General features: G+C 42.4%; 1 protein-coding gene across 9 annotated transcripts in view; it reads left to right on the plus strand.

Moving 5' to 3' along the window:
• Positions 1-24,009, plus strand: part of sumf1 (sulfatase modifying factor 1) — a 284,705-nt gene that overhangs the window by 120,778 nt on the left and 139,918 nt on the right. The gene's annotated exons all lie outside the window — the stretch shown is intronic.

A 24,009-nucleotide genomic window follows, 5' to 3' on the forward strand; every position in this document is an offset into this window, starting at 1 on the left:
AGTACTGTGCAAATGCCTTGGGCACATTTATATAGTAGGGTGCCTCAAAATTTTCCACAGAACTGTATATTATGTATTTCCAGTCACCAAATAACACTTAATACTACTGAGTTAATCCAAAACTCAGTACTCCTACAAACGAGAAAATCTGCAGATGCTGGAAATTCAAGCAACACACACAAAATACTGGAGGAACACAGCAAGCCAGGCAGCATCTAGGAAAATAGTAGCCGATAGGGCTAAATAGGGCTGAAACCCTTCAGCAGGACTGGAGAAAAAAAGCAGGAATAGATTTAAAAGGTGAGGGGATGGAAGAGAGAAACACAAGGTGATAGGTGAAACCTGAAGGGAAGGGGATGAAGTAAAGAGCTGGGAAGTAAATTGGTAAAAGAGACAGTAGGCTGTGGAAGAAAGAAAAGGGGGAGGTGATGGGCAGGCAAGGAGATAAGGTGAGGATGGGAAAAGGGGATGAGAAAATGGTGAAAGAGAGGGGTATGGGAGGCATTCCCAGGAGTTAGAGAAATCGACGCCCATGCTATCAGGTTGGAGGCTACCCAAACGGAATATAAGGTGTTGTTCCTCCAACCTATCACGCCACTGGAGGAGGCCAGGGAAAGACATATCAGAATAGGAATGGGAAGTGGAATTAAACTGGGTGGCCACTGGGATATCTCATTTTTTCTCACCTTAGGTTCTCGACGAAGCGGTCTCCCAATCTATGTCGGGTCTCAGCGGGCCACACTGGGAGCACCGGACACAGTATATGACCCAACAGACTCACGGGTGAAGAGTCACCTCACCTGGAAGGACTTTTTGGGGCCCCCGACTGGTAGAGAGGGAGGAGGAGTACATTAATTTCTAATTCCTAACCACCTTCCTATTTTAACCAGTACACAGCACTGTGCAAACGTCTTAGGCACCTTAACTATACATATGTGCCAAAGACTTTTGCACAGTACTTTACAGAGATTTCTGTACTTTTAACTTCTATGCACTACACTAAATTGGAAGCACACATCAGTTTTTGTCTGTCCCTTGTGATTATGGGTGACTTGTTTCCATTTGAGTTGGGGCTATTGATTCCTATCTGAGGTCTATAGATCTTCAGAGGTTTGGTGATTTCCACTGGTCATTGCTTCTTTTTTTTGTGAGATCTTATTGAAAGCATTTGAAGTGTTTAGTACATTCCAAAATGTTTCTCCTCCAGTCTGAACAGACATGGGCCAAGGGCTCCTTTCAAACCAATTGCCACAAAAGATTTCCCAACGAAGACTTGCTTTGGAAATCTGTTATATAGAACATGATGGCACAGTGCAGGCCCCTTGGCCCATGGTGTTGTGCTGACCTTTTAACCTACTCTAAGATGAACCTAACCTTTCCTTCCCCCAACCTCCAAAAGGACCACAACCTTTCTGAAGGGGTTGGAAGCTTGCATGCCTTATTGTTGGCTGGAGTCAGGGCCTTTATGCTTTGGCTCTTGGTAGGGTTCCCCACGCCAAACAGGTCAAAGGGTAGAGGCCAGACTAAGAGTTGTTCACTGTCCTCTAGGTCCAGGGGTTCAGCTCAGGGCTAACAACCCTGACTGGTGAAAAATCAATTGTTACAGAAATAGCAATAAAGAATCCTACATCTGTATGCGAAGGTTTATGGCCAAGGATAGACAAGAGATGGAGGTCCTTCATTGCTGCCCTAAATGCCAGTGGCATAATGGGCAGTAACTAACTACCTCCCACATAACCCTCCATTTTTTATCATCCATGTGCCGATCTAAAAGTCTCTTGAATGTCCCTCATGTATCTGCCTTTACCACCACCCCTGACATGCTCACTAATCTAGGCAGCATACGATAAGTCTTGAAGATTGTCTCAGCCCAAAATGTCGACTGTTTACTCTTTTCCATCGATGCTGCCTGGCTGCTGAGTTCCTCCAGCATTTGGTATGTGTTGCTTTGGATCTCCAGCATCTGCCGATCTTCTCATGTTTGTGATACCATAAGTCTCCTCTGCATCACCCCTAAAGCTTCCATATCATCATAAAATGAGGTGACCAGATCTAAACACAGATTTCCAAGTGTGGTCTAACCAGAGTTTTATAGAGCTGCAACATTACCTTGTGGCTCTCAAACTCAATCCCCAGCTAATAAAGGCTGATAAACCCATATGCCTCCTTAACAACCCTATCAACTTGCACAGCAACTTTGAGGGACCCCCAAGATTCCCCTGTTCCTCCACACTGCTAAGAATCCTGCCATTAATCCTGTACTCAAGTTTGACTTTCCAAAATGAATCACTTCACACTTTTTCAGGCTGACCTCCATCAGCCACTTTTCATCCAATTTCTGCATCTGATTAATGCCTGTTGTGACCCTTGACAAACTTATACACTGTCCACTACAAGGTATCAGTTTATGGACAATGTGACCATCCCAGGAAAGCTGATTAACTGTGCCTTGAGCATGAGGCTCAAGAGAAGGCATCAACGTCAGCTTAATGAGTGTGGAGGATTTTTCAGATATTATTGCTAGCCTTTGCTGTAAGTTGGCCGTGTCTTGTAAAGTGCACAGGACGGTGAGCATCACTGTTGCTCAATACACCATGAGCTGGATGTTGTGGCACTGAGGTTTTCAAGTCCTGCCTTTCTCAAGCAAACAAAGGCGATGGTGAATTTCATCTTCAGTGCCTGCCCTCACATAGCGGTAGTTGCCAAGAGATAGCAAGTGTTCTACATTTGCTAAGGTGTCATCATGGATTCTGGTTGAAGGAAAGTACATCAGGATCTAGTGGCAAAGAATATTTGCATACCAGGCATTTAGTACAAGGTTAAATCAACACATACAAACAAGCTGGATGAACTCAGCAGGTCAGGCAGCATCCGTTGAAGTGAGCAGTCATTTCAACAGATGCTGCCCGACCTGCTGAGTTCATCCAGCTTGTTTGTCCGTGTTGATCTGACCACAGCATTTGCAGTGTACTTTGTGTAGTACAAGGTTAATTGTCGTTCACACTGTACTGAGTAATTCTTCACTGTCTGTGCACAAGCACATGCACAAACACACACAGCAAGACTTGAATTAGCAACCACAGTAATAGGCTCTTTGGCCCATCATACTGTATCTGTGCTGACCATGATGCCAATTTCAATTGCGTATCTTCTTGCACACGTCCATATTTTCTAAATGCCTCTTAAACATTGCAATTATCACCACTCCAGTATTCTGGGATTGAAAGGCTTATCATATGAGGAGTGTTTGATGGCTTTGAGCCTGTGGTCATTGGAATTCAGAAGAATAAGGAAGGATCTCATTGAAACCTATTGAATGGTGAAAGGCCGTGATAGAATGGATGTGGAGAGGGTGCTTCCTATGGTGGGGGAAGTCTAGAGCCAGAGAGCAGTTTCTCAGAAAAGAGTGACATCCTTTTAGAACAGAGATGAGGAGGAATTTCTTTAGCCAGAGAGTGGAGAATCTGTGGAATTTGATGCCACAAGTGGCTGTGGAGGCCAAGTTATTGGGTATATTTAAGGCAATTCTTGATTCTGGATTAGTCAGGGCATGAAGGGCTATGGGGAGAAGGCAGGAGATTGGGAAAATGGATCAGCCATGAGCAGACTCGAATTGCCAAATAGCCTAACTGTCTCCTGTATCTTATGGTCATATGCTTCAACCACTTCCCTTGGCAGTTTGTGGAGGGACCAGTGCCTGTATAAAGAATGCCACTTAAATCTCTTAGAAACTTTCCTCCTCTCACCTTAAACCTATGCCCTCTAACATTAGGCCAGTCCACACAGGGAAGAAAGACTCTTAACTCTCTACCTTATGTACACCTCTCATAATGTTATAAACTTCTATCCAGTCACCCCTCAGCCTCTGAAATTCCAGAGAAAACAATCCAACTGGTTTCAACCTCTCCATATTGCTCTGTCATTTTAAACCCTCTCCATGCCTTCATCGAAGCTGCAGAACCAGCTGGAATTCCCAGATACACATCAACTGAGAAAGAGTTATTTGATTCACTGAGGATACAGATGCATCCTGCTCTGAGGCTTCTTTTTTTGGTGCACAGAATACAAAACCTGGGGAGAAGACAAAGTTGTGATTTATGGTGATCTGATAAAGATTTTCTAATTGGAAAGCTGGAGTGTAGCGATTAGCGCAACTCTTCACAGTGCCCGCCACTGTCTTGTTAGGAATTAGTACACTCCCCTCTTGTGTGGGTTTCCTCCAGGTGCTCCAGTTTTCTCCCATATTCCAAAGATATACGGGTTAGGGTTAGTGAGTGTGAGAAAGGTGTGTTGGCACCAGAAGTATGGTGACATTGTGGGCTTTTCTCACCCTAATCCTTACTGATTTGATTTGAAGTAAACAACACATTTCTCTGTATCTTTCAATATACAGCTGACAAATAAAGCTAATGCCTCTCTCTCTCTCTCTCTCTCTCTCTCTCTCTCCCTCCCTCCCTCCCTCCCTCCCTCTCTCTCTCTCTCTCTCTCTCTCTCTCTCTCTCTCTCTCTCTCTCTCTCTCTCTCTCTCTCTCTCTCTCTCTCTCTCTCTCTCTCTCTCTATGTATCTGTATGATCTGAAATGAAATAAATGAAAAAATGTTGTAACCAAATTCAGTGGTAATGTTCAAAAGGAATTAGATTCATACTTTGAAAAAGAAGGTAAGTTTAAAGAGCCTGGGGAACGAGATTCCCGAAGAGGTCATTGAGGCACTGACAGTGTTTAAAAGGCATTTGGACAGCTAGTTAAATAGGAAAGATGTAGAGGGATACTGGGCTGATGCAGTAAATTGAGATTAGCATAGATAGATAACCAAATTCAGCATGGATGTAGTGAGCGGAAAGAGAATTTTTTTGTGCTGTAAACTTCTACAGGGAATCAAAAAGGAATGAGATTGATTCATGTAGTTCTTTTGGCTTGGCATTTTTTAGTATGCAAGTCCATCCATCCAGAGACTATTAACATCCTGTCCATTGACAAGTAGTTTTCTACCTACTTTTTCAACCAAATGTTTCTTTTGAACTGAACTGGTACAGAATGTAGAATGTTTTCCAGTAAAAATAAGGATATTTGTGCATAAACACAAGAGATTCTGCAGATCCTGTAAATCTAGAGTAACACACAAAATCCTGGAGGAACTCAGCTCATCAGGCAGTTCTGTAAGTTCTGTCCAAACAACAGTGTTATACATGCTTGGAGGGAAGTATTAATGGGTTCACGAAAGGAGCAGAAAAACAAAATTAGAATACTAGCCCTAACACAGAACCAGTATCAGCACAGGGAATTTTGAGTGGAATTATATAATTTGTAACCAGAACCATAAAGTGATCCACTGTAAATGTGCCTCTCTATCTATCCACTGTGCATCAGAGAGAAGGAAATTTGAGTAAGGAAATCCTTTCAAAGATTCAACATCTTTAATTCAACATCTTGAATTGGGATACTAGTCAAGTAAAGCTTCCATTCCTTTGAGAGACAAGCATCTGATTTCCTCTGTTAGGTGTTAAACCTATGGGCAAATTTTAAAACCAAATTCTCTGCAGCTCTAGAGCTCAGAACACTAACAATGGGAAGTTTTTTATCCTCTGTAATTACTGTCACTGTGAGAGAGAGAGAGAGTTTCTGGTGATGGCAACAATTACATTCTTACCCTTTCACAAGCTGTGAGAGGGCTGACTTTTTCCAACTTGCAGTCTTCTGATGGATGTGATTTTGCATCTAATGGTCCTTCTTTAAATTGTTGCTGAACACATCAGGTCAATGTGCTGCACCCGAGTTTCCAAGCACAGCCCTGAACATAATGATATTCTGTTTTACATCAGTGAAGTTTTAGTACATGTGTGCCAACACAGTACTGTAACGGTCAGAATAAAGCTATTGCAGCACCAGCGACTTGGGGTCAGTTCCCGCTATTGTCTGTAGGGAGTCTGTATGTTCTCCTTGTGACCGCGTGGGTTGACCCAATTGCTCGGGTTTCTTCTCACTGTCCAAAAACGTACAGGTTAGTCAGTTAATTGGTCACATGGGTGTAATTGGGCAGCAGGGGCTCATTGGGTCAGAAAAGGCCTGTTACCATGTTGTATCTCTGAAGAAATAAATAAATGTTAAATCTCTTATACTAAAAGACTTAAATTAAGATACTAATACTATATTATATTATGTTATGTTAATAAATACATTAGTGCTAAACACCTTATACCATGACACTGATGATATTTCAAGAAGTGCTGCATTTCTGTTAAATTTTGTGAGTTTGTTATAAAAAAGAACCTCACTTTGGAATGCAATTAGTGTTACTATTGTACACCATTGTGCTCATGGAGGAAGTATGCTCCAATGTTACAAGGGTGAACACAGATAGCCATCTGCTTCCCCCGCGCCACATTCTTTCAGACTCTCTCCAACAACGCAGCGCTGGATGTTTTGGCAAGCTCCATGCATTTGGGTCATCAGTCTGAAGTTTCTCTTCCCTACAGGCTCTTTTACTACAAGTTTATTAATAAGCCCCGTCTCACTGCACGATGCCAGATCTAATGTCACCTGTTCCCAGGATGCTGCTTTGACATACTGATCTAAAAAGCTATCTTGTGTGCATTTTATTAAAACCCCATAACTGCAAATTTGATTTGTTCATCCTTCATTATGATTACTGTTCCCCCATGATTACCATATTACCCCTGATCCATGTAACTTAATCAAATTAATACTCTGTTCAACACAGCAACTAGTGTTAAAGGCCTACAAAACACTCCTGTCACATTTGGCTTTTTTATGTTTTCTTTCAGAAGACATGGAAATTAATGATTAGGCCAGCATTTATTGCCAAATTTTAATTATCTCTGAACTGAGTGACAGAGAGCAGTGAAAATTAAACAACACAAAAGATTCCAACTCTGTCATGGACTGTCCCAAGCCCGGCTGCAAAAGAAGAAGGGTTGGGCATGGGGCTAGCAACTCCATTCCGTTAAAACCCAGAGCTACAGAAACTGCAACAGAAGCTCCATAGACCATTTCCCTAGGAGAGGAAGGATCTTTGCTGGAAGATGTATGAAGTCATATGGTGAAAGTGGAAGCCACAAGGCCAGTGAATCTTCAGCCCAACACAGAGGACTCTGGTGAGCTGCACCCAATTGTGGTGATGGGCTTAAGAAAAAGAAGACAAGAAATTCCGCAGATGTTGCAAATCCAGAGTAAGAGTAACACACATAAAATTTTGGAGGAACTCAGCAGGTCAGGCAGCAGCTATGGAGAGGAATAAACAGTCAACATTTTGGGCCAAAGCCCTTGAAGTTCCTCCAGCATTTTGTGTGAAAACTAAGCAACATCGTTTGGTCCAGAGTACATTCAAATTATAAGCAATCTGCTGGACGAATTCAGTGGGTTGAGCAGCATCTGTAGGAGGAAAGGAATTGTTGAGGTTTGGAGTCAAAACCCTACCAGAGGACTAAATAGAGACAAAGTTCTGGTGTAGGGGTTCAATGGGAAACATCTACAATTCCTTTCATCCCACAGCATCTGCTGAAACCACTGAGTTCCTCCAGCAGCCTCGGATTCCTGCATCTGCAATCTTGTGTCCCCAATATCAGTTACACTGGATAAGGATAGCAGATCTCCTTCTCTAAAAGACATTGGTAAACCTTTTGTTAATTATTTTATTTGCTTATAAGGTACATGCTTCACTGGCAAGGGCAGCATTTCATTATTTTACTTATTGACTGATTTTATTTATTGAGATACATCGCAGAATAGGCTGTTAATGCCCTTGGAGTGGCACTGCCTGGAAACCCCTGATTTAACCCCAGCCTAATCATGCGACAATTTGCCATGACCAATTAACTTACCAACCAGTAGATGGTTGGTCTGTGGGAGGAAACCAGAGCACCCTGAGGAGATCCACGTGCACATGGGGAGAACGCACAAACTCCTTACAGACAGCGATGAGAAATGTCCAGCCCTAATCACTCTGAACGTTAATAGTGAGTCACCACCTAGACCTGTGGGTGAAAGTCCTTCTGTAGAAGCATGATGGAAGAAGTCCCTGGGCTTTGATCCAGAAATAATGAAGGACTGGTGATTTATTTCTAATTCTGGAGATGTGTGATTGGGTGGAAACCTGCAGGTGTTGGTACTCCTACCTTTCATATGGGTTCTGATGGAAATCCAATGGTTTCATGAGCATCATTATGATACTGGCATTTTAATTCCAGACTTATTTCCCAAATGCCATGGTGGAAATGAACCATTCTTTACAGCAAAGTAGTTGTCAAGGTTTCTGGATACTTACTACTTGATAATACTATAAGATATAGGTGAAGAATTAGGCCATTTGGTCCATGAAGTGTGCTCCACCATTCCATCATGGCTGATCCATTTTCCCCTCTCAGCCCCAACCACCTGACTTTTCCCTGTATCCCTCATGCATGACTTATCAAGAATCTATCAACCTCTGCCTTAAATATATCTAATGTTTGGCCTCCACAGCCGCCTATGGCAACAACTGCCATAGATTCACCACTCTCTGGCTAAAGAAATTCCTCCTCATCTTCAGCATATTCTTTGAACTTCTTACTGTTTCTCCAGTCCATCCAAACAGAACTTGATCTTGATTTCTCCCAGATAAAATCCTTCTAATTTATTTAACTCATCCTTTACTTGTCAGTAACTTGCCCCTGACCTAATACTGACTAATGTGAAAGAAGATAAGTCCCATATTCCTCAGTTTAAACAAACCTGGAATCAAAAAGTAATATCAGCAAAAACTACCAACTTATTGAAAACAGCTGGATGATAATGGCCTTTCCAGGGACAGAACTTGGCCTACATGTGAATATAGTCAATATGGTTAAATTCTTAAATGCCCATGAATTGATGAAAAACCCCACACAACAAAGACCGTCAAACACCCAATGTGTGAGAAAACACTAATGAAACACAGAATATGAACAGCAGAGTCCCCAAAAGCAAGTCGACAGCCACAGAGTCAGTTATGCATAGCAGCCAGACCAGGAGCCCGATGGCTGTACACCACAGCCACGGAGCCAGTTCAGCACGGCAGCTAGACCAGGAGCCCGATGGCTGTACACCACAGCCACAGAGCCAGTTCAGCATGGCAACTAGTCCAGGAGCCCGATGGCTGTACACCACAGCCACGGAGTCCATTCAGCACGGCAGCTAGACCAGGAACCCGATGGCTGTACACCACAGCCACAGTGCTAGTTCAGCATGGCAACTAGTCCAGGAGCCCGATGGCTGTACACCACAGCCACGGAGTCCATTCAGCATGGCAGCTAGACCAGGAACCCGATGGCTGTACACCACAGCCACGGAGTCCGTACAGCACGGCGGCTAGACCAGGAGCCCGATGGCTGTACACCACAGCCACGGAGCCAGTTCAGCACGGCAGCTAGACCAGGAACCCGATGGCTGCAGGCTACAGTCACGGAGTCCGTTCTGCACAGCGGCTAGACCAGGAGCCCGACGGCTGCAGACCACAGCCACGGATTCTGTTCTGCACAGCGGCTAGACCAGGAGCCCGATGGCTGCAGACCACAGCCACGGATTCTGTTCTGCACAGCGGCTAGACCAGGAGCCCGATGGCTGTACACCACAGCCACGGATTCTGTTCTGCACAGCGGCTAGACCAGGAGCCCGATGGCTGCAGGCCACAGCCATGGAGCCAGTTCAGCACTGAGGTGAGTGAAGTCGGTCCAGGAGTCCGATGGCTGCAGGCCACAGCCATGGAGCCAGTTCAGCACTGAGGCGAGTGCCGATGGCTGCAGGCCACAGCTGCAGTGTCCATTCAACTAGGATATGCACTGTAACACCTCAAGAACTGCCACTGCTTTCATACGGTAACCAGGGATGGGAAATAAGATGTTGCTTTTGTGAGTAATACCCACAGGTCTTTGAAGACCTCCTTGAAACCTTACTTTTCAATGACACTTTTACTCAGCCCTCCTAATATCTCCTCCTTTGTCAAATTGTGCTTTAGCCACCAAAGAGGCTAAAAAGAAAGTACATCACTCATGAAAATTTTATTCAGAGGTGCGTATATAACAATGACATAAGTTGATTTACTTTCTTTTCCACTTCCCTTAATGGATATGTATTTGAAGTCACAAATCCATCATCCAGATCCATACAGCATGGAAACACTGACTCCTTACCGGTCTTTTAGTTCTCATTAACACTAATCACATTTTATTCTCCCCATATCCCTGTCAACATCTCTCAGATTTGACTACCCACTCGCTCACCACAGTTATTTAACCTATCCACAGATCTTTGGAAATGGGAGGAAACCCACACAGACATGGGAGAACACAGTGTCAGGATAGGACGGATGGCAAAGAAGCAAAGATAGCGTGCAGTCAGACTGTCAGGATGGGCAGGCAGATGTTAGGACAAAATTACAGCCAGCAGGGTGAGTATCAGTGTACTAGGGATGCAGAACCAAAAAGGGTAGCAAATACAGTACTCAAAGTGTAAATACAGTACTTAAAATACAGTACTCAATGCACGGAGTGTAAGAAATAAAGCTGATGATCTTGTTGCAATATTGCAGATTGTCAGGTATGATGTTGCGGTCATCACTGAATCGTGGCTGAAGGGTGGTGGTAGTTGGGAGCTGAATGTCCAGGGTTACAGATTGTATCAGAGGGATAGGAAGATATGCAGAGGGGGTCACTAGGCTCTGATGGTAAAGAATGGCATCAAATCAGTAGAAAGATGTGACATAGGATCAGAAGAATGTTGAATCCTTGTGGGTTGAGTTAAGAAACTGCAAGGGTAAAAGGACCCTGATGGCAGTTATATACAGGTTTCCCAACAGTAGCTGGGATATGGACCACAGATTACAACAGGAAATAGACGAGGCATGTCAAAATGCAACGTTATGATAGTCATGGGAGATTTTAACATGCAGGTTGATTGGGAAAATCATGTTGGTAATGGATCAAAATAGAGTGAGTTTGTTGAATGCCTACGAGATGGCTTTTTAGAGCAGTTTGTCATTGAGCCTACTAGGGGATCAGCTATATTAAATTGGGTGTTATGTAATGAACCAGAGATGATTAGGGAGCTTAAGGTAAAAGAAATTCTCGGAGACAGTGATCACAATATGAGTTCAACTTGAAATTTGATAGAGAAAAAGTAAAGTTTAATGTAGCAGTATTTCAGTGGAGTGAAGGAAATTACAGTGGTATAAGAGACGAGTTGGCCAAAGTATATTGGAAGGAGATGCTGGCAGGGAAGACAGCAGAGCAGCAATGGCGTGAGTTTCTGGGAAAAATGAGGAAGGTGCAGGACAGATACAGTATATTCCAAAAACAAAGAAGTACTCAAATGGCAAAATAGTATAACCATGGCTAACAAGGGAAGTCAGAGCTAATGCAAAAGCAAAAGAGAGGGCATGCAACCAAGCAAAAATTAGTGGGAAGACAGAGGATTGGGAAGTTTTTAAAAATCTACAGAGAGAAACTAATAGAATCATTAGGAACGAAAAGATGAAATATGAAAGCAAGCTAGCAAACAATATCAAAGTGGATAGTAAAAGCTTTTTCAAGTATGTAAACAATAAAAGAGAGATGGGAGTAGATATTGGACCGCTATAAAATGAGACCGGAGAAATAATAACAGAGGCCAAGGAGATGGCAGATGAACTAAATGAGTATTTTGCATCAGTCTTCACTGTGGAAGACACTAGCGGTGTGCCAGATGTTGAAGAGTATGAGGGAAGAGAAGTGAGTGCAGTTATGATTACAAGAGAGAAGAAGGTGCTCAAAAAGCTGAAGTCAGCCAGACCAGATGAACTGCACCTTAGCGGTCTGAAAGAGGTAGCAGTAGAGATTGTGGAGGCATTAGTAATGATCTTTCAAAAATCATTGGACTCTGGCATGGAGGCAGAGGACTGTAAAATTGCAAATGTCACTCTACTTTTTAAGAAAGGAGGAAGGCAGCAGAAAGGAAATTATAAAACAGTTAGCTGACCTCAGTAGTTGGGAAAATATTGGAGTCTATTGTAAAGGATGAAGTTATGGAGTACTTGGTGCAATATAGGACAAGATGGGACAAAGTCAGTATGGTTTCCTTAAGGAAACATCTTGCCTGATGAACCTGTTGGAATTCTTTGAGATTACAAGTAGGATAGATAAAGGGGATGTAGTGGATGTTGTATATTTGGACTTTCAGAAGGCCTTTGACTAGGTGCTACACATGAGGTTGCTTACCAAGTTAAGAGCCGATTATATTACAGGTAAGTTACTAAGATGGTTAGAGCATTGGCTGATTGGTAGAAGGCAGCAAGTAGGAATAAAAGGAGCCTTTTCTGGTGGGCTGCCAGTGACTAGTGGTGTTCCGCAGGGGTTGGTGTTGGGACCGCTTCTTTTTATGCTGTATATAAATGACTTAGATGGTGGAATAGGTGGCTTTGTTGCCAAATTTGCAGATATTACGAAGAGTGATAGAGGGGCAGGTAGTGTTGAGGAAATAGGTAGGCTGCAGAAGGACTTAGACAGATGAGAAGAATGGGCAAGAAAGTGACCAATGAAATACAATGTTGGACAATGCATGGTCATGAGCTTCAGTAGTAGAAATAAATGTGCAGACTATTTCCTAAACGGGGAGAAAATCCAAAATTCTGAGATACAAAGGGTCTTGGGAGTCCTTGTGCAGAATACCCTAAAGGTTAACTCGCAGGTAGAGTTGGTGGTGAGGAAAGCAAATGCAATATTAGCATTCATTTCAAGAGAGCTAGAATACATTAGCAAGGGTGCGATGCTGAGTTTTTATAAGGCACTGGTGACGCCTCACTTTGAGTACTGTGGACAGTTTTGGTCTCTTCATCTAAGAAAAGATGAACTGGCATTAGAGAGGGTTCAGAAGAGGTTCACAAGGATGATTCTGGGAATGAAAGGGTTATCATACGAGGAACGTTTGATAGCTCCAGGTCCCTACTCACTGGAATTTAGAAGGATGAGGGGAGATCTGATTGAAACTTACCGCATGTTGAAAGGCCTAGACAGAGTAGATGTGGAAAGGATGTTTCCCATGGTGGGGGAGCCTAGGACAAGAGGGCACAGCCTCAGGATAGAGGGGCATCCATTTAAAACATAGATGTGGAAAATTTCCTTTAGCCAGAGGATGGTGAATTTGTTGAATTTGCTACCACAGGCAGCTGTGGAGGCTAGGTCATAAAGTTTATTTAAGGCAGAGCTTGATCAGTTCTTGATTGGACATAGCATCAAAGAGAAGGCCAAGGAGTGGGGCTGAGGAGGGAAAAAAAGGATCAGCAGATCCTCTGAATGGCAGAGCAGACTCAATGGGCCAAGTGGCCTAATTCTGCTTCAATGTCTTATGGTCTTATGATCTAACATGCAAGTTTGGCACAGGTAGCACGGGAGGTCAGGGTTGTTGGATCTATGAGGCTGCAGTTCCACTAGCTGTGCCATTGTCCCTCTGACATAAGGCTCAGCATACAAGTTTTTTTTCCCAATTTTCTTCGCTCCCAAGGTAATTGATTTACTGATTTCAGCTCCAGCTCCACAGTTATTCACCTATTCTGCATTTGCACTTGAGTAATATTTCTGCAACTTGCTTTCCTGGAGAGGATACCATACTGAGTTCAGTTCTGTCCTCTGTTAGCAGAATTTAGTATCGACAGGATGCATCTCAACAAATCACCAGCTTAGACAAATCAGAATGCTGGAGACACTCAAGGGGTCAGGCAGAATCTGTGGAAAGAAAAACTGATCTTTCAAGTCAATGGCCTTCATTAAAATTGGAGAAATAAGAAAATAACCATGTTTTAACTTGCAAAGAGAGGGAATGATAGAATAAAATCCGTGAGAAAGTGGAGACCAAAGTTGTCCATGTTACATTTTCTCACTTTTCCAGTTCTTATAGCTAAGGCTTTTCTCTCCCTGCTGATACTGCCTGACCTGCTGACTGTTTCCAGTAATTTCTGATTTTATTGCATATTTACACCTCCTGATGATTTCTCTTTGCTTTGTAATCACTCTCCTTCCAGCTTCTACCACAAAATACGTTTAAGGTCCAGCTGTGGCCATTAAATCCCTCTTTACTATGTAAAAATGATATTGGTGATAAATTACTTATTCTTTATTACCAGCTTAATATCTTATCTTATTATATACACTTTGCAGAATTAATATGAGAACAGATATGCTTCATGGAAGAAGCACACCACTACATTTCTTGGCTCACTGAACAGGTCTGTTTAACATTACCAACATCTTGAAATCATTAATTCCAAAGCTACCTAACATATTTTTTTCCCTGTGATGTACAGATTCTGATTACTAACACTCATGGACTGCTATTTTTTTGTGGTGGTAGAGATCTATAAATAGAGTATTTTAATGGTAGACACTACTATATTATATAACTCAGAGCTAACTTTCAGTTGGGAATGATGAATGTGTTGATTCAAGTAACCATCTGTCTTCATGAAAGTTGCCCCTGCCTCCATGTCTAGCAAGAAATGACTTTCTTTCAAGGCACAAAGGTGGTAAATTACCATACATTAGTCTTGTTACCACCATCGTTTCTATTTTTACACACAATTATAACCTTTCATGTTACTGAAACCCAGGTAGTAAATACTGTTTGTTTCACAAGTGAATACTAAGTGGGCTCTGCTTTGTGTTTTGTTGCTCAGTTTTGAAGAAGGGTATTCTCCGAAATGCTCTAGTAAAGCAGAATCAGTGAAAGCTATCTGAAACAAACATCCACGTTTGAAGGCAATTATGAAGCAGAAATTTGCAGCATAGTTCTGATTATTCTTTTAGGATTGAAGCTAGCAGAACAGTTAATTAGATAGTCTCCTTAGAATAGAATATTTATTAGAAAGCTTCAGTAGAATTTATTTCCATAAGAGCATACAACATAGGAGCAAAACAAGGCCATTCAGCCCATTGATTTTGCTCCATCATCATAGCTGACTTAATATCCCTCACAAACCTATCCCTCTATCTTCGCTTTGTAACCTTTGACACCCTTACTAATCAAGAACCTATCAACCGCCTTTTTAAATATACCCAATGATGTGGCCTCCACAGCCATCTGTGGCAATGAATTCCACAGATTCACCACCCTCTGGTTAAAGAAATTCCTTCTTATTTCTGCTTTAAAGGGGTGTCCTTGCATTCTGAGGCTATGTCCTCTGGTCCTAGACTCCCCCACTCTAGGAAACATCCTCTCCATGTTCACTAGGCCTTTCAATTTTCGATCAGTTTCAATGTCATCCTTCGCTCATTCTTCTAAACTCCAGCGAGTAGGGGCCCAGAGCCATCAAGCACTCCTCATACGTTAACACTTCCATTCACACGATCATTCTCATAAACCTCCTCCACAGTAGGAGCAATAATTATTGTCAACAGAACCTCATATTTACAATGACATACAAATAGGCCATTCAGCCTCTCTGGTCTGTGCCAACTTTCAGAGGAGTAATCCGAATGGACGTGTTCCTGCTCTCTTTACTTCGCTGCCCCTCTTCAACACATGTCTATCAAGTCCCCTTTGATTACTTTTGCCTTTGGCTTAGAATGAGTGGTAATCTACAGTTCGCCAATTAACCAACCAGCACCTGGAATGCAGGAGGAACCCGGAGCACCCGGAGTGATGGTGAGGATGAGCAAACTCCACGCAGACTCATGATAGAACCTGGAGCTGCAGAGCAGTAACTGCTGCATCCTTGTGCCACCCAGAGGACGAATTGTAGCTCCTTTAACAGAGGGGGTTGTAGCGAACTGCCCTATAGAACAGTATCAGCTGATTTAGCATGGAAAAAACTTGTGATCATTGAAAAACAATCACACTTTCAAATGCTGGGCATATCATCCATCCAGACGCCAACATTCCCAAAGTGAGGGAGAAGAGGAGGGGAGTGGGCATAATCAGATAACACTGGCATAATGCCTCATATTGGTTGTTCGATAATGGAGATGATTTGCCATGGACCATGAGGTCACTGCTCTCTTGCCCTTGAACCATGTTCTTTCTCCCAAACACGGCCCCAAACAATGGCAGACTGACCCCCACCTCATTAGCATGGCCCAGTGCCCTGTGATGAGCTCCTAGTCCACTTAGTTAACTGTGCCTCCAGAAACTGGCTCTAAAAGCCAGTGAGGATGAACCACCCCACCCCCCCCTGTGACTGATGGTTACCAACGCTTTCGTCGAACTTAAATGTCCATTAAAAAAAACATAAAAAATTAAAACTAAGAAATTTGTTAAAAATGTTTATCTATTTAGACATAACTAAATAAATTTTAACCAACTGGGGCAGCATGGTAGTGTAGTGACTAGCACAATGCTTTACAGTACTGGCTACCTGGGTTCAATTCCCACTGCTGCCTGTAAGGAGTTTGTATGTTCTCTCCATGACTGGGTGGGTTTCCTCCCAGAGTCCAAAGACATACCAGTTGGTAGGTTGGTTGGTCATTGTAAATTGTCCTGTGATTAGGATAGGATTAAATTGTGCAATTGCCATTGGGGGGATGGCTCGAAGTATTCACGCTGTATCTGTATAAATGAGTAAAATAAATAATGAATGAAATCACAAGAAAATGGCAACTTCCTGTTCTCCCAGCAACTGTTTCTTCATGGGGATTTATATGGAAACCCCGTACTCATGCCAGCTTTAACCTGGCAGAGGCTCCATTGGCCTGGAAGCTTTACTCTGACTGGTGAATACTTTGCTTCAGTATTCACCATTGAGAAAGCCCTTGACATTTGTGAGGATAGTGTTTAACAGGCTGATATGCTTGAGCATGTCAACATTAGAAGCAGGATGTGCTGGAATTTTTGAAAAATGTTAGGATAGATAAGTCATTGGGGCCAGATGGGATACAACCCAGATTATCACGTGAAGTGAGGGAAGAGGTTACTGGACCATTAGAGATTACCTTTGTGTCCTCACTGGCCGTAGGAGTTGTAGATGGTTGGAGCATGACTAATGTTTTTCTTCTTTCAATTACGGAAGTAGGAATAACCCTGGAAATATAGAATAATGAATCTTACTTCAGTAGAGGACAAATTATTGGAGAAGATTTATAAAGATGGGATTTAGGAGCATTTAGAGAAGCATAGACTGATTAGAGATAGTCAGCATGTCTTTGTGAGGGGCAGGTCATGCTTCATGAGCCTGATTGAATTCGTCGAGGATGTGACAAAGCACTTTAATGAAGAAAGAGCAGTGGATAATGTGTATATGGATTTTAGTAAGGCGTTTGCTCAGGTTTCCCATGGTAACTCACTGAGAAAAACAGGAGTCATGGGATCCAGGGATACAGAAAGGGCTTGCTCACAGAAGGCAGAGGTGGGGGAGCAAGTGAAGCAAATTCTCTCCAGAGGTTGGTGACCTGTGGTGTTCTGCGGGGATCTTTTCTAGGACTGCCGCTCTTTGTGATTTGGATGTGGAGGTGGAAAGGTGTGTTAATAAGTTTGCAGATGCCACGAAGGTTGTTGGTGTTGTGGATAGTGTAGAAAGTTGTCATAGGTTACAATGGGACATTGACAGGATGCAAAGCTGGGCTGAGAAGTGGCAGATGGAGTTCAACCCAGAGAAGTGTGAAGTGATTCATGAATGTAAGGTGATTGGAGGAAAGTATGGGGGGGAGGGGGATCTCAGAGTTAAGTTCTTTGCATAGAGAGTGGTGGGTGTGTGGAATACCCTGCCAGGGGTGGTGGTAGAGGCAGATACATCAGGGGCATTTCAGAAACTTAAACACATGGATGTTCGAAAAATGTAGGGTTAGAGAGGAGGGAAGGGTTAGATTAATCTTAGAGTAAGTTAAAAGGTTGTCACAATACCATGGGCCAAAGGGCAATGTTCCCTCTAATTTGTAATGACCGGTCTGCGCAAAAATCTTGTGCTGTGCAATTTTTTGCCCAGTGACAACAAAATGTGCACACTGAATAAATGTTTCAATAAAAACAGTATAAATAAGCTAGTTCTAAAATCTGCAGACAAATCATTGCAAACTCCAAGTTGTCAACACCGTCCACATCAGAAACTGGAAAAGGAAATATGATTGTGAATGATCGTGAAATATTTTTAACATGCCAACATGGTAGAGGTTGACAACCTTTTGTGCAAGATTTAAATTCCTTTGTGCATTAGTAGCAAAAGATGTGTGCATCTGTACAAGCACACACCATAGAGGGTACTTTGCCAAAGGGCCTGTACTCTGCTGTAATGTTCTATGAAAACTGGAAGGTCTGTATAATGCCCTATTTGGGTGCACGGGAGCAGGGAAAAGAAAACAGCTCTCCAAGGTTGTGCTGGACATTGGGAATGCCAGAGGCCAGGAGAACGATTTGCCCTAACATTTTAAACTACGGTATCTTCCAATGCAGATGGTCTTTCAGTTGTCGACATGCCATGAAGTTACAAGTTCAATGGATGGAATTGAAACATGTTAACATTACCAGGTACTAAACAGCAGCATTCAGAAACTCAACAACAGGATAAAAACAGGATAAAACTTAAAAGTTCTGTCAGAACTTTGATTCAGGAGTCCAACATTAATGGAGTTTTGGAAGAACTCATTTGGCTTCTATTTAGGTGTTATCACTGGCCACCACCCAGTTTTTTGATTTATGAAGTGTGAAGGAACATGCTTATGCACTGCAGACTTTTTATTTTCTCTGGAGGTTTTCCATTAGCATCTCCTGTGATTCTGTGCTGCGCCTCTGAGGACTATTTCTGTTGCTAGGTTCTGTTGCCTAATACAAAATTCCACAGAGCTGATGCACGTGACTTCATTGAAAAAGAACAGCCTTACATCAAAGGTATTTTCACAGGCACATCGAAAGGCCAATAGTGTTGTCAACAGGCCATTAAAATTCTGGAGTGCAGCCAAATGAGGGAAAATCATATATCTACTGTAGTGTGAACAAGCAGAGAGAATGTCTGCTGCAGTTGGAATAATCTGTTCTTTCTCCATTTCACAGAGTAACCCCTCCTTCCAGATACAGATTAGTTTATTGTCATGTACACGGGGGTGCAATGAAATTCCTTGCTCATGTGAACCTGACAGAGTAAACCATATATGTCAAACTCAAGGCCCGCGGGCCAAATCCGGCCCGTGGTGGAATTATCTTTGGCCCGCGAGATAATATCTAATTACTATTAAAGCTGGCCCCAGTAATCGAAGCGCCTATGGCGTATGATATGGCTAATGCTGAGTTTATTCAGGTACCAGGTTTTCAGGGTTTTTAGTGTTTATTCGGCAGTCTTCTTCATAAGAAACGGAATTTGTGAAGTGAAACACTTTGTAGTTATAGCAGAGACTGAGACACATGAGAGCAGGCTGAAAAAACGGAGGCAACGAAAGCTGCGTTCACACGCGTCCGACTGATCCGGCCCGCATGAAGCTGCATTTTGCTCAATCTGGCCCGTGACCTAAAATGAGTTTGACACGCCTGGAGTAAACAAAATACAATGAAATGGCGCAAAGTGTAGCAGTACAAAAAAGAAATATTAAAGTGAAAAATTAAAAATTTATAATTAATAGTTTGGGATCATAGCAAAGCCATCTGGTAGGAGATGTTAAATATGTGATTGGTTCATGAGTCTGATAGCAGTGGGGAAGAAGCTGTTCTTGGAGCTGGTCATCCAGGGTTTAGAGCTCCTGGGTCCTCTAGATGGTGGAAGAGAGAAAAGGGAATGGCCAGGATGGCAGACTTCCTTGACAGTACTATGAGCCTGCCTGAAGCAATGTGCCATGAAGTTGGACTGGATGGAAGTAGATGATAAGGCTTTGATGGACTGAGTTGTGTTTACCACTCTTTGCATGCTCCATGTGTGACTGGTAGCAAACCATAAAAAGTGAAGTTTAGAATCCTATTCATTTATGAATGTGGTGACATACACAGTCCACCTCGAATGAGATTGGTGATCCAGCAACAGTGAACACATGACAAAGGTAATTCTGGGCTAAATTATAAATTATAAATTTAATGGCTCAAGGTCAGAAAAGCCATCCATGCACAAAAGCCTTTCTCTTGCTGGATCCATGTTTAGGAAGTTAGCTAGACTGGGGGTCATAGACGCGCAGGTGACGTGAAGCATTACAGTCTCAGGATAGAGCAACGCTGGACTTCTTTTTAAGAGTAGTTGTGCATAGTTTGGGGACACCAATAATCAGGACAATAGGGAAACAAAGCAGTCAGCAGCAACTGAACTGCAATATGCACAATGTCTGCAAAGTACTGACACTGATGAGAACATAAAACACAGAATATTACCACACAGCACACGTCCTTTGGCACATGATGTTGTGCTGACCTTTAAACCTACTCCAAAACCAATCTAACCATTCACTCCCACATAGCCCTTCACCCTTCTTTCATCCATGTGCCTATCTAGGACCCTCTTAAATGACCTAATGCACCACCTCTACCCCCCACCCCCCACCAGCAGTGCATTCCATGCACATACAGTTCTCTGTTAGAACCCTACCTTTGACATTACCCTGTGCTTTCCTCCAATCACCTTAAAAATATTAGCCGTTGCCACCTTGGGAAAAAGGCACTGGTTTTCCACTCGATTCCTCTTAACATCCTATATACCTCTCTCAAGTCTCCTCTCGTCCTTCTTTACTCCAAATAGAAAAGCCCTAACTTGCTCAACCTTTCCTCATAAGACACATTCTCTAATCAAAACAGCAGCCTGGTAAATCTCCTCTGTACACTCTCTAAAGCTTCCACAACCTTCCTATAATGAAGCAGCCAGAAGTGAACACTATATTCCAAGTGTGGTCTAACCACAGTTTTATAGAGCTACAGCATTACCTCATGTTTCTCAAATTCAATCTCTTGATCAATGAAGGACACCATACTATACACCTTCTTAACCACCTTATTGACCTGTGCTGCAACATTGAGGGATCTGTGAACTTGGACCCCAAGATCCTTATGTTCCTCTACACTGGTAAGGCTCCTTCCATTAATCCTGTATGATGCCTTCAAATTCAACCTTCCAGAGTATAGCATTTCACACTTTTCAGAATTGAACTGAATCTGCCTCTTCTCTGCCCAACTCTGCGTTTTGTTTATGTACTAATGTAACCTACAACAACCTTCTGCACTATCCACAATACTACAAACCTTGGTGTTATCTGCACACTTACTAACCCACCCTTCCACTTCCTCATCCAAGTCATTTATAAAAATGACAAAGAGCAGGGTCCCAGACAGGTTCTTGCAGGACTCCAGTAAGTCATGGACCTCTGAGCAGGATACACTCCACCTATAAACACCTCTGCCTTTCAAGGAACATGCATAAAACAGAACATACCAACAAGTCAATTGACACCGTATTATAAAAAAGTTGGGCATTAAAACTAACAGATCTCCTTCACTAGGAGCTGATATTGACTTAATGGAGGGAATGCTGCCTGCTGTGTGTGATGTTTCATTGATAGTATATCTGTACTACTAGTCAATAAGTAAGCCAGGTCCCTTTTAACTTTTAAGTTGACTGCAACTCATCACTTTGGTGTCAGTGGCCCACACCGATCATAGGTCTTGCATATGCAAATAAGTTTTGCGCAATTTATGTAAAGAGGTGCATTGCACACCATTCAAGATTATGGTTCATGGATTGAATTTCCTACAAAAATCACAATGAAACTTCAAAAATGAAACCCTCAAAAGGGCGATGCCTCAAAAAGGCAGCATCCATCGTCAACAACCCCACCACCCAGATCATACTTTCTTCTCTTTACTACTATCAGAGAGGAGGTGCATGAGTCCCAAGATCACACTCAACATTTTAGGAGCATCTTCTATACCATGTCTGGCAGTACTTCTGGTCACCTTTCAATACATGTCCTTCTTTGCCTACTTTTGCCTGATCACACATCTCTGAAACACCTTTAAGTATTTTTTCCTCATTAAGGCTTAATGTTGTGGCAAGATTTGAATTTTTAAAATCACCCACAAAAGGAAAAGGATATTAGATCTTTTTATTTCAGAGACGTAACAAAACATAGACTCCGGCATTTTCTTATCATGGAATTAAAGTGCCAATCCATTTGGCAGCTCTCCTTAGTTTGTTTTTATCTCCGCCTTTTCGTCAGGTTCCACAACCACCAAACCTGTCCTCTCTTCCCCTCTACCTATGTTTCTCTGTCTTCTTTAAGCCTCCTCCAGGATGATTTGTCAAAGACAAGGTTGCTTTAACCTAAATCTCAATAGCTGCAATTAGCAGATTTTTAAAAATTTTATTATCATTAAAATGATTTCTTTGCTCCACAAAGCTGGCTTTCTCTGATTACTGAGGGTTGAAACTTTGCCCCTGTGACAGGATTGAAGATCTAACAAGCAAAAAAATTACATAAAACTGTTGCTATGGATACCAGTGTGGATCCTGGTTACATTTGTCACTTTGTGAAGCATTCTTTGTTTCAGTGATACACAGATCTCTATCTAATTATTGATTATTGTATCAATGATATTTCCTGGAGAGGTCATGGACTAGAACTATGAACACTCTTCTCTATAGAAGCTGCCTAACATGAATATTTCAATTGATGCAAAGAATTATTGGGGTGCGTGAACTACCAGGTCACATTAACTGTTCCACTGTATTGCAGTTGAGGAGAAAAGCTGGGGAGATGACAGTCATAAGGGACAGATAATATTCCATAGGAGTTGTATTGTGTCCAGTGAAAGCTTAAATCTCTGCAATGCATTCTGTGCCATCGATCTAACCAACAATTTCTGGTAATGCCCTCTCCTCCTCATCATTTCCCATTCCCAATTGCCCTTCTCACCTTATCTGCCTATCACCTCCCTTCCTCTGGTGCTCCTCCCCCTTTTCTTTCTTACATGGCCTTCTGTCCTCTCCTATCAGATTTCCCCTTCTCCAGCTCTGTATCTCTTTCACAAATCATATTCCCAGCTCTTTACTTCAACCCTCCTCCCCCTCCCGGTTTCACCTATCACCCTGTGGTTCTTCCTCCTTTCCCTCCACTTTCTTACTCAGACTCCTCAAAAATGTTCCTGTCCTGATGAAGGGTCTTGGCCCAAGACATCGACTTGGGTCATAGGACTCATAGGACCCATAGAAAAGAGTCATAGGACTCTTTTCCCTAGATACTGCCTGGCCTGCTGATTTCCTCCGGCATTCCGCGTGTGATGCTTAGATTTCCAGCATCTGCAATTTATTTTGTAACATTTTCAGGGAGTAACAGTGTATTCCTGAACTCTGCCCTGTGATGGCGTGGAAAGAATGCAAATACAGAGCCGACTATTAATACAGCTTCTTCTTGAGGTCAAAAGGTTTTACTTGTTAATGACAAAGCTATTCATACAAGGCATCTTACAGTTTGTTGGTTTAGACTTTGCCATGTTGTATAATATCTTATTGGCCCATCAAGGTCTTTTCGATGAAGAAAGCTGATAACTGTACTGATGAAAGGTCTTAGTCCAAAGCGCTGATTCTTTATTCTCCGTAGATGCTACCTGACCTGCTGAGTTCCGCCAGTGTTTTGCGTGTGTTACTTTGAATTTCCAGCATTTGTAGAATCTCTTATGTTTACAGAGACTTTATTTATTTTATTGCCTAAGTGTAACCATAACTCCCAAATATAGTTGTTCTGACTACAATAGTTCAGTAGTTCAATGTTAAAGGTAAGATTATTATTAAATTTACCAAAATTGGTTCCCTTGCCTATTTGTCATATTTCTCTGCTGAGCCTTGGCAGTTGGACTGTTGGAAGGTAAATTTGATGTCGTGAGGGTAAAGCCAATATCAGATCTGACATCAGTTTCCAAAAAATGAAGTATATATTGAAATTGGTCCCCCTCTGGTAGATGGCTTTTCCCCTTTCTGTATTTTATTTTCCTACACAAAGGATTTCCTAATCTCTGGTTTAAGTGGCTCTTACAGTCTTTGAATGCCAACAATAATGAGACCACAGCTATTCTTTACAAGGATGTTCACATGTAGGTACATCCAGCATGGGTAATGCTGGATA

This window comes from Hemitrygon akajei, chromosome 19 (assembly GCF_048418815.1).
Source record: "Hemitrygon akajei chromosome 19, sHemAka1.3, whole genome shotgun sequence".
Taxonomy (NCBI): Eukaryota; Metazoa; Chordata; class Chondrichthyes; order Myliobatiformes; family Dasyatidae; genus Hemitrygon; species Hemitrygon akajei.